Below are 12523 nucleotides of genomic sequence, written 5' to 3'. Positions count from 1 at the left end.
AGGGCTGGACAGCATCATTTAAATCTCTGTGTTTAGCCAAGAGGTTTAAGCGGGTGCGCGAGCACACACACACACCGCCCCCCCAAACACACACCACGTTTAACAGACTTAAGGAACAGAGGGCAGGGTGTTACCTTCTCAGCGGATAAAATGCCTTGTCAGTTTTTGGCCTTGCTGAGAGGACCAGAATAATAAGCCTTTGCCGTTTGGCTGCGAAGAGAGGCACAGCATTTCCGTCTGTCTGGCCCCTCTTGGGACCGGTTCAGACAGAAGGTGCTTCATGCAGTTGGGACAACAAGGGACAAGACACCAGCACAACAGTTGGAGAGGGGAGCAGACTCTGGGAACCAGGCCACCTCCCAGCCCTATGTACAAGTCAAGTGGGAAACTTGCCCTCCACCCAACTCTTATAATAGGACCTTTGCTGTTAGGTTGCAGAAACATGGACACTGAGCTCTTGGTCACCTGGAGAAGAGGCCACCTGTGACTTCCTACTCACTGGGAAAGGGCAGACCCTCTGTGTTTTCCACGCAGTCTCAGGTCCCATTGTCATTTAATTGCCGTTCTCCACATTCCAAAGAGGCCCATAAACGTGGGCTTTTGATGTCGGCTAGTTTCTCTCCCCAGGCTCATGGCATCTTCTAAGCTGGGCTCAGAGCAAATGACACCAGTGTTAGCTTATCAAATGACATTACAGCAATTTGCATAAATGACACAGGACAACAGACTCCTGCTGGAGAAGGACTGATCTTTCCTTGTAATCTTGTTATCTAGAAGAATGCAGAGGTAATAGCATTTGCTTGGTAAACACTGGTGAACTGTATCTTATCATTACTTTTGCAGCCTCTGCTCATGTAGTTGTGTCTTGCTTATACAGCTGTGATCCGATGATAGTAAAGCATTTTCCATTCTTCATAATGTTAAAGTACAGTATTTATTGAACTTGACAGTCATAGTAAAAGTGAAAGGTGATAAATCTAGCTTGATATATGGAGAGAGGGATTTGTTCCACTTTTTGCTCCAGTGAAATGGGAATGTATTCATTTAAAATATGATTCCTTAATCTAAAGAGAAAATGACTATGCCAAGGAGAGGAAATGTTGCTATGTCCTTGTCTTTGGGCTACAGAATAAACCTCTTTCAAAGCAATTATCCAGTCACCTTGCCTTTATTTTTATTTATTTATTTATTTTCGCAGAACCGGAAATTGAACTCAGGCCCTTCTGCTTGCCAGGGAAGTGCTTATACTACTGAGCCATCTCACAAACCCCCACCCTGCCTTTAATATGAGGTGTTTAAGTATGAGAAGTATTGCCGCCAAATAATTTATTCATATTTGCAGTGGAAGAGTGTATCTTTATGATTTTTCTTTTTTTTTCCAATTTGAAAGCACTTTTTTTTAACTGACCAAATCATAGAAACACCATGGTAGATACCTTAGCTCATCCTTCTAATAAGCCTGCTGATCTGGTCTTCCCTATTTCCAGCATCTCCACCTTCCACAAAATGGGTGGTCTTTTTCCTCATTCCACCTCATGGAGGTGATAACTTGAATGGCTACAGGAAGCTACTTGCCTCTTTGAAGCATTTTCCAACAGTATAGATCTCACAAATCAGATCCTCCATGCAGATGATGCCATATTTACCAAGAGATCAAACAATCAATGAATTATCTGTCAAGGCGATTTGCTTCTTATTGATTTTGCCATAGCCACGCTTGTATATTAGTTCATTCACTGACTTCAGGTTTGGGTGCCCCCATGCAATGTATGGCTCCATAATTCTCAGCATGTTAATTGAAGCCTTGTTGAGCTTAATGAAGGTACCACTGAGGATCTGGTGAAGGTGAAGAAGCTGCCACACCTTGCAGACTTTTGGGCTCACACCATTGATACCCTTAATCTGATGACAAGTGCCAGTTTGGGCTCTGCAGAGACATAGAAGTTGCCAGCTTTTCTCGCCTTCCCAGCCATTCGGATCTCAGTTCTGTACATCTGTCTGTCCTCCTTGTGGTAGTGTCTGGCTTTTTCATAGATGAGCTTCCTCCTCGCCTTTCGAAGTATCTTCTGGGCAAACTTCTTTCTCAGGGACTTTATCTTCAACTCTGTGAAATGTCTTCACTTTTTCTTAAGTGTTTCTGGAAAAGCAGGAACCTTCTTTTTCTTCTCTTCTACACCCTTCATGGTTCCAGCCAGAAAAGAGCTGATTTTTTTTTTTATCATTTCATATATGAACAAATTAAGTTCATAGGGGAAGTTTCTTTCTTTCCTTTCCTTTCTTTTTTTCTTTCTTTCTTTCACTTGTATTGCTGTGCACAAGTCACACTTCCAAACTATTTCCTGAAGCCTGTGAAGAGCTCCGCAGCTCCCTGCCCTTCTTTCATAGGGGCATTAAGACTAGAACAGGGCAGGAAGGAATTGCTGCAATTGGAAGTAGACATGCAGGGGATTCTCTGGAGATGATACTGTGGAATTTTTACTTTCTTTTCATACTGGGTATTGAACTCAGAACCTTGTGCTTGCCAGGCAGGCGATGAGCCACTGAGCTATCTCCCCAGCTGAGATCAGAGAATGAAGAGGGCAAATGCTCTCACTTGGTGTTTGTCCCTAGATGTTGCCATGGTGGAAGGTGGCTTTAATCTCAAGTCACAGCCTAGTGGAGTCAGCAGAGGCCAGCTTCATTCCAAAAGGAGTCCGAGATGAGAGCAAGGAGCTTCCAACAGAGCGAGTTCCCAGAGGGGATATCCCACAGGAGCCCGGTGTCCTGGATCACTTGGAAGCTTCTGCTATCACAGGCTTGCAGATTCCAAGATTTGGACTCAAGCTTCCTTGATTTCAGCTGAAAGAGGCTCATTTTGGACTCCTGTCCTGTAGAACTGCAATGATTGTTTTAAGCCACTAAATTGACTATACTTTGTTGTGGGCCTGGATGACACTGTGTCTTTTGGATGTGTAGGGGTCTGTGACCTTGGGAGAAAGCTAGCGATGCCAGAGTGGCCTGGTTTATACTGTGTCCCTTTCCCTTAGGACCACATGGTGATTGTGTGAGCAGGGCCCGGGAGACCTTTGCCTGGGCCTGGAAAGTATCACACATTGTCTCTTGAGAAGCTGTTGTGCACAGTGATCTGTGTAGTCAGTCCTTTGTTGATTGACCTTGCAAAAGTTCCTTATCCTCCTTGAGTCTAAAATTTTTATCTGTCTCATAGCTGTGATAGTCATAAGGACCATGTCAGAAGATTGCTGTGAGGACGTGGTGGCTATGCATAAAAAACCTTTAGTTCAGTGAATAGAACATGATAAGGATCCAATAAATGAAGTTGTTAAAATATTTCTGTGTCAGAAAGGAGTTCATGAGCAAGTGTGAAATATCTTATTTCATAAGATGACAACTGAGTTTGTTTGCTTTTTTTTTTTTTTTTTTAAAACACAATATGTAAAGAGGTTTTTTGGGTTGCAAAGGTAAAGTTCATGGTCTGGATGAGTTGGAACTAGAGTATTTTAGGGTATTTGCTGTGCTATAGCGTGCTTGAGAGACTTCTTGTCTTCAGCTATGTTACGGGTCTGGGTCAAGTGAGTTTAGTCCATGCATCCCTATCTACAGCTTGTGAGAGAAGTTCAAAAGGGGTAGAACACACAGGACACAAGCTACAGAGCAAGATTTTGAATCATGCAGAAGCAAGAAGTCAGAGCTAGCAAGGAGCAGGAGGAATGCAGACCTGCCTGCCAAGAATACTTGCAGAAACTGAGAGGGATGATGGACATGAGACGGGAGGTGATAAGAGAGCTTGAGGATATTTAATTTAAATCTTGCTATGTAAGGTCACCTTAGTAGATTCTAGGACTTTTACGGCTGATAGGCAATTGGTGCTTAGGTTACAGTTAGTATTATTTATTCCAAACTTAATCATGTTGGTGAATGCTTGACAAAAGTAGTGGTGGATCTTGAAATACTCAATTATCCTTCCTTTCTCCTTCCTCCCTTCCTCCCTTCCTCCCTTCCTTCCTTCCTTCCTTCCTTCCTTCCTTCCTTCCTTCCTTCTTTCCTTCTTTCCTTCCTTCTCTTCCCTTCCCTTCCCTTCCCTTCCCTTCCCTTCCCTTCCCTTCCCTTCCTTCCTTCCTTCCTTCCTTCTATCCTCCTTTCTTTCTTTCCTTTTTTCCTTCTTTCTGTGAAGGCATTTGGATTGTTCTAAAGGACAGTGCTTTAGGGTGAATAATGACTTCCCCGCGATGTCCAAATTCTAATCCCCAGAATCTGTGAATAATTTTACAGGGTAAAAGGAGCTTTGCAGAGGGGATTTACTTTGGGGTTTTAATTTGAAGACGTGATCCTGGATTATCCAGATGGGGCTGATGTGACCAGAAGAACCCTTAGAAGAGGGGAACAGATGTGTCTGAGACAGAGTGAGAAGGAAGAGGGATTGGGGGCTGGTGAGATGGCTCAGTGGTCTAAAGCACCTACTTAGAACGAGCTTAGCAAAGCACAGGGACCGCAGTTCAATCCCCCAGCACTACATGCCGGCCAGCCCTGCCCCCTGGTGGGCTGAGCTGGCCACACACACACACACACACACACACACACACAAATGAATAAATTAATTAATTAAAAAGAAAAAAAAAGAAGGAAGAGGGATTGAAAGGTCAGCGAAGGAAGAAAATGCTACACTTTTTTCTGGCTTTGCTTGCAGAGGAAGGAATCTGGAGCCAAGGAATGCAGGCAGCCCCTAGGCTCTGAAAAGGCCTGAAAACTTCTCTCTTAGAGCTACCAGAAGGCACAGACTTGCAGATTTCAAGATTTGGAATCAAGCTCCCTTAATTTGAGCCCAAAGAAGCTAATTTTGGACTCCAGTTCTGTAGAACTGCAATGATTGTTTTAAGTCACTAAATTGACTGTACTTTGTTATACAGCAAGAAAATACCAATACAGAGAGGAAATTTTGAGTATTTGGCTCAGAGTGGGAGACAGGAAAGTACAGTGTCTTTTTTTTCTGCCAATGTGAGCTGAAATCTGGGATTCATAGAAGGAGCTGTATATGGAAGATGGAAGAACCAGTGTTCAGGAGGGGAGTTGGAGGGATACAGGCAGAAATAAGAATGCTTGGAGCCGAGGGTGAGAAGTATGAAACAGAGCAGAGGAAGAGGGGAGGCACCACTTCCCTTGGCTAAGAGTTTCCTACTAGATTTACTGATGACCACTTGGCACAGAGAAGGCTCAGAGTCCTGGATGCCTGGGATGGTGGTGAGGGTGTGGGGAATCGAAGAGAACTGATTCATCACTGATAGGATGGGTTTTTTGTTTGTGTGTTTTGTTTTGAGAAATACTGGTTGTCATTAAGAACTTCCTGAAAGGCCTGAGGGACACTTGATGGTGGAGTAGGTTCCAGCATGAATAGGGAAAGCCAACTTGATTGTCATTTTTGTTACTTTGCAGGACCTGGAGAGACTTGGATCACAAAAGTGTTGTTATAACAATTTTGAGAATCCAGATAGGCTGGGTGTGTTGAAACATGCCTGCAACCTTAGCATTTCGAGAGTCAGAGGCAGGAGGATTGTGAATGGCAATTTAACAACTGAGCAATTCTCTGTCTTAAAAAAATAAAATAAAAACAGGAAGATGATGTAGCTCTGTGCAAAGGCTCTGGGATTCAATCCTCAGTAACACACACATATACACACGCACCCAAATGGCTTTCTAGGGCTTATTACAAAGTTTCCTGAGAGGATTGAGAGCCAATTGCTGCAATCTCTTTTAAAGGTGAAATGTACTAAGAGAACACAAGTTAAAAGGATGAATATCATCGCTGTACTGCAAACACTTACTAATACAAATAAAAATAAAAGTGATGACATAAATCTGACCACTTGGTGGCCCCATTTTCTGCGGACTGCAAAATTTGTTTATTGATTTCCATACTCCAAAGGCTTGGAATACGTCATTATGACTTGCCAGGGAGGTAGCATTGGAACGTGTATGTACTATCACTTATTTGTTTCGCAGAGTTCTATTAATACGGGGCCTCCTTACAAGGAAGTGGTCACCTGTACGGGAAACACAGCTTTCTTACAGTGAGGCCAGAATCTTACATAGTGGGCTGGAGATGAGGAAGGGAAAAATGAGTGCATGACATTGGAATTCTTTTTTCCCAGATTTAATTTCTTATCCTTTTGAGAAGAATTAAAGAGGTAGCTCTGTGTATCACTTTATATGTTCTTTTTTTTTTTTTTTTGGTGGAACCGGGGATTGAACTCAGGTCCTTGCGCTTGCCAGGGAAGCGCTTATTCCACTGAGCCATCTCCCAGCCTCTTACTTTATATGTTCTTGTCTATAATATATTTATCCTTTTTCTATCCATCCACCATTTTCTGAAGGCTTATTTTGAGGCAAACACCTTACTAAGCATTGTGATGGGTGACATCATTTTAAAACAATCTCCAATTGTCAAGAACCTTTATATTTCACGAAGTTGAACTGATGTATAATTATTAAACATGACATGACTTATGCAAGTGTCCTTTAATCCTCATGCATTCAATCCGTATGTATTCTATATTTTCACATTGGTACTTCCTTTCACCAACATTTATATTATAGTCCTTGGAACTTAAAATATATTTGAGGTTTCAGTAGCTGACAAAATATGAAATCTTGAGACAAGTGTCTCGGTTACTTTTTTTTCATTGCTGGGACAAAATACCCAACACTCAACATTAAGGAAGGAAAGATTTATTTAGCTCACAGTTAGTGGAAGGTCTCAGTCCACACTTGGATGGCTCCAAGGCAGGGTGGCACATGGCAGGGGGCAGCCTCTGATGGCTGAGGAAAACAGCAAAGAGCAAGGGGAGGAGCTGTAGCTGCAGCAGCTAGCAAGCCCCTCTCCCCTCCTTATGTTGTATTCGGACTATCCACCCTTGGGCAGGTGTAGCACTCACACCCATAATCCCAGCAGTGGATCATGAATTAACCACAAACTCTAGAAGCTGCCCCATGACTGCATGAGGCTTTGGGGGGACAACTGGACACAAACCATAACAGCAATCACTTAAGAAGGTTTAAACAACAAAACCCAAAATATTAAATTTTAATGCATCATAATATGGTATGCAAACACTCGCTAGTGTTCTTCATTCTCTGTGATTTTATTGCTAGTAAATTCTGACTTTATTCTGATACATAGTTCCACTCAGGGGAAACAGCCACAATTCAGGAGTGAATCTTGACCACTTACGCTAGTGGTGAGTTAGGGCTGGGCCTGTATGCTGGTAAGTGAGGGTATTCTGCTTGTAGGCTTCTTTGAGAGGACAAGACAGGGCATGAGAAAGCTGTGCCTGCAGGTGTTGCATGTTAAATGTAATGTGTGGAACTGTGGTAGCTATTGTGTGAAGAGAGGTAGTCAAAGACAAAAGACAAAACACCAAGAGTTTCAGCAAAGGAAATCAGAAAGAACTAGGGCCCTCGCTGGCATCACTGAACCTTTAACCACCTGTGGAGTAACAGTACTAGACACCCTGAAGAAAGTCAACCCCACAAGCTAGGTAGAATGGACTTGGACAAGACAACCAAGAATAATGCAGGTGTGAGCTGGAATGCAGGTCCAGACTAGCAGTGGAGGGAAAATGACGATGACAGAACAAATTATGCTTTGAATATAAAATGGACAAAAAGAGGCATCAAATATGATTCCAGGATGTTCAGCTATATTTGCTGGGAGAACTGTGATTCCATTGGTAATGACATAAAATCATTCAGGAGAATAATAGTATAATTAGAAGTATGTTAGGAATATCTTTGTGAAGCTGACAACGGGTGAAAAATGAGGGATTAATATATAGGAGAAATGAGAGAAGATGACTAAGCCACCCATTCAGATAAAATGGAGCAGGAGACACTACAAAGAGAAAGAATGGAGAGGGAAAGAAGACATAAAACACAGGGCAAAAACTGTTTAAATTCAAGATAGAAAGACCATAATTCAAAATAGTGGTAGAGAACTGGCATTTCTGACTTTTTATGGAAATCATCCAAAAACATAGAGGAAAAAGAGAAACAAAGCTACAGAAAGTATTTTTAGTAAGAGCAGAAGACAGTTAAACTCCTAACAGTGAAGTAGGGGAAAGGAGGTTCCAAAGCAGTGAAGATCTAGCAGTAAATGCTTGCAAAGAGGCAGAGGAAAAAAATGTGTTGTACCTGTTTATCTCAGAAAGAACCAGAACAAAAGTGTATTTCTAGATACTGAAGGTCACACCCTACAGTAGAATATCTGTGTCTCTGGGCTATAGGGGCAGGAGGACGAGGTAACTTCTAACTGCAAGAAAGTTTGTTTCCAAGTAGCAGGCAGGAGAGCTAAAGAGCATTTTCATAAAAGTAGGCTAGCATCCTGGCTCTGGAGGGAGTCTGATTCCATAAAGAAATAAATACAATTGAGGTTCCCCCAGCTACCTAACGATCTGGAAAAACTAAATTATTTTGGTGATAAATAATCAGAAAAGCTATTCAGAATCTACCCAAAGATACGAGGAGGAGAAAGAAAATGAGAATAAGAGGGCGGAAAAGACACTTCCAAGAAAAATGCACCAGCAGGTACACAGTGTGGAGTTTTTCCCACTGGGAGCATTCTCCTTCCCCTGTCTTCTTCAGATGGAGATGGGAGTTCTGGCAGACAGAGGTCCCTCTCAGATGCTGTCTGCAACCTCACAGAGGCCCTTTTGCAAAGCAAGAGAGACCTTCTCCTGTGTTCACTGGAGGAAAAACCCCAAGAGGCCAAAGTTCTGAATGCAGGGAGTGGGAACTGGGCATCTGGACCACTTCTTTCTGTAGCTCACATGTGCCTCCAGGGCCCTCCTGGACTCTACTCATATACATATCATTCCTATTTGCAATAAAACATTGCTGCTTCTGTTCACCTTTGTGGCCTGGTGCATTGGATAATACCCTGCCCACGATGGGCAGTACAGGTCACACAGTAACTTGGTGACCCACAGTCAAGTACTCAGTCTCTCTTAAGGCCAAGTAGCAGGCTAAGAATTTGTTTTTAGAGTAGTTATCTGCAGATGATGAGGCCTGTACGGTGATCCAACCTTAAGGGAATGCTGAATTTCCAAGTAGCAATCCCACCTGGCAGTCCAGCACTACTGCGTCTGTTGGATTGTGTGTTCTGGGGGGCAGAGCAGCATGCACATCAGCCTGAATCTGTTGTAGAGATTTCTCTTCTCTGTAGCATAGGCTGGCCTCAAACTTGCAGCCTCTCAAGTACTGGGATGGCAGGCATTCACCACCATGCCTGACTCACACATTGTTTTTTGAGTCATTCAGTAAATGGCAATGACATACCTACTGAATTATGTGCTGCTTCCAAATTTCAAAGAGGCCCCCTTGGCATAATGTTTCTAGTGTAGGCCAGGGTTTGCAGGGGAAACAATATAGGACACATAATTATAGGATTATTTTATAACAGTCACCCCAACAGACATACATAAGGAGAGTACAGGAAATCTGTTCACACACTAAAGACCCAGAGAATCCAGCAGAGGGCCTGGATCTCATGGCAATCAATGTCTTGCTTGAGTCCAGTTAACGAGACCTAGAGCCCATGACAATGTTTCGTGCAGGCCTGTTTCTCGAAGATCTGTGCTGGGAAGGGCCAAAAGTCGGTGGTAGAAGTTAGAATGTCTGTGCCAGTGAGAGGAAGGATCTGTTGCAGTAAGCTGAGGGGTGGGCACTGGAGCCAGGGAAGCAACAGGAGGAAGACCAGAGATCCCCGCTAAAAGTACCACAGTCATCCTCAGCAACAGCGAGTTCTCCAGTTCCTCCAATGGTGAGAACAGCTGAATTCCTATCAGGAAAGCCAGCATGACAAGCTGCTCCAGGAGAGCATGTTAGCTCCTTAACAACACCTCTTCTTCTCCAGTTCTCCTTTTCATTTTGTTGGCAACAACCCTCAGAGAGGCCTCCTACAACTAGTACCACGTTGATTTGGTTCGGCTGGGTGTTACAAGCTGCCCACCAGTTGTCAATCCACCAGTCTCTTTCTTGGTTGCAAAAGAGGACGGAAGCAAAAACTTAGCCTTGACTTTAGAGAGGATATCTTTTTTTTTCTCTCTGTATTTTAGGGAAGCGTCTACAGGGTGTTCAGGGTCTCACTGCTAGATCGGACTCATAGTGGTTCTGGTTACAGCCTCCCAAGTGCTGGGATTACAGGTGCACACCACCATGTCCAGTCTCAATTGACATCTCAGTGTTTTGGGGAGGGGAACAGCAGGCCTGGGGATTGAACCCCTGGTCCCTCCCTGCACCTGGTTGCAGGCGCTTTAATCCGCTGAGCTATTTGGCTGGTCCTTGAGAGGATATCTTGAGATGTGTCTCCCCAATGGGCTCCTAGAAATTTTGTTGAGTAAGAAGGACCCTGAATTTTAGTGGAATTTATTTCACACCCTCTGATATAAAAATATGTGCTCAACAAGTCAAAAATGGTTGTTGCTTCCTGCTCACTATGCCAGCAGAACATCAATGAAGCTGACTAATGTGATGTCTATGGAAGGAGAAGATGATTGTGTTTCCTGTAAACTAAATAATGAGATTGTCCTGGAGAGTTTCTATACCCATGAGATAGGACAAAGAAGGTGTATTTCTGGTCTTGTTTTGTAAAAGCAAACTGCCTCTGGTGGATCTTATGGAGAAAAAGGAAGAAGAAAAAGCCATTGTACAGATGAAGAGCTGCATGTCAGCAAGCACTGCAGAGTGTGTTAATTTGCTCTGGAAATGAAAACCATGTCAGGTAACAGCAGCTACAACGAAAGTCAACACCTGGTTAAGCTCGTGGTAAGCCTGTCATTCTCCACAATTCACCTGTTTTTTTTTTTTTACATGGGTTAAATAAAATTGTATCTTTTAAATCTGGGGTATCAGTCATTGCTCCAGTCTCTCTAGGAATGCAGTATTGCTTTCAATTTTTGATTTTCTCAGGTAGAGGAGCTCATCACGACTTGCACTTGGCCTTTCACATCGTAATGGCTCTCCACAGGTCATGGGTCCTATGTGGGCATTAGATCAGTCGTTGAATGCACTTGGTCGGATCCAGGAATGGTGCAAATAAACACAAGATGTGTTCAGGGACCCACAGTGCGATGAAGTTACATTGCCTGCTGGCCGTCTCCAAGCCCTTGCACTGGTGAGCCTCGGGGACATTCTGAGATCCCTGGAAATCAGTACCAGTGCAGAACCAGTGTCCAGAAGTTCCTAAAATTCTGATTACTTCCTTGCTCCTTGTGTACAGATGTGCTGGTTAAAGGCAGATGTTCTCTTTGGAGGAAGAGTGAGAATAAAACTAACAGTAGAAATGTTTGGTACAATGCTGGGGCCCTTCATCCAGGAGACAGCCTCTCCTTCATTCAAAACGTTCTGGTTCTGTCAACTGGATATGCACAGGAGTTGACAGAAGCACCCTGACTCTCTATTACTATAATGAGAATTCGACTTTAATTCCCTTGACCTAGAACATTTCTGTTTGTACAGAGCAAGTAAGAATATTTAGCAGGTGTCCTGTGTTACTCTGAAGATCACCATGATTAACTACCCAGTGTCTTCAGTCCTTCAGAAGTCATGCTGCTCTGATTGCTCCACTGATGCTGTTGTCATGGTAGCCACACCCACCTCACCATTGACAGTTAAGGACTGGCGCTCATCCTCCATCACTCCAGGATCCAGTTACTCCTATTGTATTCTGCTTCCAGTTCCAACTGTTAAGTTTCAGCCAATATCGAAGAGTTATTGCAGTGCTCTTTAGGTTGCTGGGGCTCTACACAAATTTATTTCTCACTGTGGTGGTGAAAGGTATGTCTTTTGGATGCTCAGCGTGGGTGAGCAGGTCCTGAGTGATAAATCTACTCTTACATTCCAATCTGGCCATGCCTTTGCTTCCCTTCTCCTATATTAAACCACCATTTATAATTCGTCCCCAGTGGGACAGCTCATAACCCACGTCTCACCCAATCAATCAAACAAGTGTTGCAAATCCTTTGGAACTCTCTGAGCTATAACATTAAATGCAGAATCTCTACTTAGTGAGTCTTGGTCAATAAATTTGTCCCAATATGACTTTATGTTCTACTCAGCCTCTCAATGGATTGACTCCACCCAGCTGCACTGGTGAAGGTGATTCGTGTTGCTCAATCTATTTATTCAGATGTAAATCTCTCCCAGAAACCCTCAGAGGCATCCTGAAATAATGTCAGCCATCAGTTGTTTGGATATTTCTTAGTCCAGTCAAATTCAAGGTCAAATGAACAGTCACTCTTTTATTTTGCCTGAATTTATCAATTAAATCCTAGGTTACTGTTATGTTATGTGTAATAACCTTTTGATGAAATTCCTACTAGACCATAAGGAGAGCTGCTTTATCCTAAAGGTGAGCTAGGAGGAATGCCTATAAGAAGCCCTCCTGGGACAACATCAAAAACTGGCAAGAACCATGGGATAAATGTGTTTGAAGGGACAAGGGGTGGGGAGTATGGTAAGGGGGATTAATGACAAT

The sequence above is a fragment of the Octodon degus genome, unplaced genomic scaffold (genome assembly GCF_000260255.1).
Source record: "Octodon degus isolate 3935 unplaced genomic scaffold, OctDeg1.0 scaffold00064, whole genome shotgun sequence".
In the NCBI taxonomy this organism is placed as follows: domain Eukaryota; kingdom Metazoa; phylum Chordata; class Mammalia; order Rodentia; family Octodontidae; genus Octodon; species Octodon degus.
Note: the sequence above shows the minus strand (reverse complement) of the source record.